Raw genomic sequence first — 3,387 nt, 5'->3', positions numbered from 1 at the left:
CAGGAGCCAATTCTAACTACTACAATTACTACACAGGCCAGCCATATTCTGGGCTGCATCAAAAGAAGCATGACCAGCAGGATGAGGCAACTCTCCCACTTTACTCTGTTCTCATGAGACCTCACCTGCAGTACTGCATCCAGTTCTGGTGACCCCAGCATGAGGGACAAAGAAAAGCTGGAGAGGGTCCAGAGGTAGGTCACAAAGATGATCAGAGGGCTGGAGCACCTTCCCTATTGAAACAAGATGCAAGAGTTGGGGCTGTTCAGCCTGAAGAAAAAAAGGCTCCCAGGAGACCCTACAGCAGCCTTCTTGTACCTGAAGGGGTCTACAAGAAAGTTGATAAGTGACTACAAATTCAAAAGTAAAGAAGCTCTTGCAACAAAGTCACCATGGGGAAAAGCTTAAGCTAATCAAGTTTCAATGTCTTCATAGAGTAGACAGTAATGATTCCTAGTTCCCATTTCCAGAATATTCTTGTATGCTGATTAAAGGTGATCCAAATGAGTAGGTGTGCTAGAAGAACTAGATAAACTAGATAATACATTTTCCAGAGAAATGGAAATCAAAGCATGCAAATACTGCCACAGGAGTGCCTGACAGTTTCACTACTGAGCAGAACCACTTGAGAATAGTTACCTCACTGCCATAATCCAGCAGTCACTACAGTGTAGCTCACGCTCTGCAGATTCTCTTACTACCTCTGCTTAATTGCCATTTTCTGTTTCAGACCTTTTCAGTCCTGTACCATCTCCAACACTGGAGAACTACATCTTGGCTTACAAATTTACATAACAATGAAATGTGCAAGATCTGACAGCCCAGATAATTTGCATTCAAGAGTGGAGAAAGATGATGCTGCTGCTGAAGTAGAAACCACTTTTAATAGGACAAGTGCCTTCTCTTATACAGCAACAGTACTTGCAGGGCAGGAAGCAAAACCAGTAAATCCAGTCGGAATACAGAATATGCTTGTTGAGAGAAAGACTGAGAAGCACACTAAAAGCTGAAAATGCAACAGACAGCCTAACAGAAAAATGGGTAGGATACAGGGCACAGGAGTTCTATTAACTTACCTGTAAAAGCCAAATTAAAAACGATCCCTTATGTTACTGTAAATTTAAATTCTGCAGTAGATCACCAATGACAACATATTGTCTCCCAGGATCCAAATAGTCTTTATAGCTAACTTGTAAATAAACTTACAAAAAGCCTTTTCCTATGTGATGTATCTTTATCAAGTTTGAACCCCCATGAACAGCATCTTCCTGAATATGTTGCCTCTAGTAGTGAATTGCAGACTCAACCAGACAGTAGATGTTTAGCCTCTTATACTTTAAAACTCTGCTTTCTAACCTCACAAAAACAAAACAAAAAAAAGTTACTAAAACTGTCAATAAAGAGCTTATGCTAAGAAAAAGTTAATTCTTGTTGCTGGAGAATGCAAAGAAGCTTCTTCAACCAGGGAACATGTCATAAAATTGAGATCACTTTCAACTTCGATTTTAAGATCTCTCTGTATCTCAGCATCCACTGTCATTGTCTTCCCCCAGAAATGTATTTAGTGCACTTTGGCAGGCTTGAGACAAGACTCAGTCAACAATACAGTCCAGGTTAATGCATCACCGAGCAAATTTTATTTACTGTATATTGATTGCCATAAAACGGAGGGAATGTTCTTACAAGAAACCTGAAGTTCATGGAACTTCATTGTCTAGAAAAATAATGTTCTACATTTTGATTATTATTATTTGCAATCAGTAAAAGCAATCCTTTATCTTTTCTTGATTTAGAATACAATAAACCAGGTTGGAAGAGACCTTCAAGATCATCGCATCCAACCCATCATCCAACACCACCTAATCAACTAAACCATGCAACCAAGCACCCTATCAAGTCTCCTCCTAAACACCTCCAATGATGGCGACTCTACCACCTCCCTGGGCAGCACATCACAGTCTCCTTGCTGAGCCAAGGTGACATCTAGAATCAATAGTAAAACCACATTAATATAGCCTTAAGGATTCACCTAGGGGCCCAGTCAGTCTTACAAGAACTTTCAATTACAAGAATAAATTGATGTCAGCGCAGCGTCTTTAGAACAATAAGGTTATCCATATAAATGAGGACTTTGAACTCATAGGTGCTAATAAATAAAAGTAAACCTGCAACATTTCTTTCAGGTGTTTTCTTTTAGTTCATACATCTCTGGGGCTTAGGGGAAAGGGCATTTTATATAAAGAACAAACCAGTCTGCTATAAATCTTTACATTCTTTATAAATTATGACAATAATTTATCTCACAGAAACTTAACTAAGTTTGCCGCATATTGCACTTCACAGACCAACTCACCAACACCATAGTAAACCATAGTTTTGGGCCCCTCAGTTTAGGAAGGAGGTTGACTTGCTGGAACGAGTCCAGAGAAGAGCAACAAAGTTGGTGAGGGGTTTGGAACACAAGCCCTATGAGGAGAGGCTGAGGGAGCTGGGGCTGCTTAGCCTGGAGAAGAGGAGACTCAGGGGTGACCTTATCACTCTCTACAACTACCTGAAGGGAGGTTGTAGACAGGCTGATGATGGTCTCTTCTCCCAGGCACCCAGTACCAGAACAAGAGGACACAGTCTCAGGCTGCGCCAGGGGAGGTTCAGGTTGGATGTGAGGAAGAAGTTCTATACAGAAAGAGTGATTGCGCTATGGAATGGGTTGCCCGGGGAGGTGGTGGAGTCGCCGTCATTGAAGGTGTTCAGAAGGAGACTTGACGGGGTGCTTGGTGCCATGGGTTAGCTGTTTGGGTGGGTTGGATTGGTTGATGGGTTGGACACGATGATCTTGAAGGTCTCTTCCAACCTGGTTTGGTTTATTCTAATAAAGGTTTATTCTAATAAACTTGGACTCTGTGACCTGATTGTGACTGATATTTAGTGACTATAACTTTGTCTATAAACTGACAGAAGACTCATAAACAGATGTCAGCCTCTAAGTTCAAACCAAGGAATACCAAATTTGTTAATGATTTCCACCTAGACTGAAATTCTGAATGAAAGTAAATAATATACTACTGCATTTATGCTTTCGTGCTCACAATTTGCATGAATATACATTTAACCACTTTCACTGTGGAGTGTGGCAAAACATGAAAATGCAAGAGAAAATTGATTGTATTCCAATATCTAAAAGCACACGCACACAAAAAATTGTCATCCTTTCATTTCACTGAATCAAAGATGAATTCCCAACCAAGAAATAACTTGTGTCATTCACACTAAATGCTCCTCTTACATTTGAGCTACCACTGTTGCCAAATAAATTGGTTCCTACCACTAGATACCATTTCTGCTGGCAGGACTATTTCTGCAGGCATCTTTCAAGCAAGCAGCATTACA

The sequence above is a fragment of the Melanerpes formicivorus genome, unplaced genomic scaffold (assembly GCF_026170545.1).
Source record: "Melanerpes formicivorus ecotype bairdi unplaced genomic scaffold, bMelFor1.0.p_v2 SCAF_4, whole genome shotgun sequence".
Taxonomy (NCBI): Eukaryota; Metazoa; Chordata; class Aves; order Piciformes; family Picidae; genus Melanerpes; species Melanerpes formicivorus.
This window is presented reverse-complemented; position numbering follows the sequence as displayed.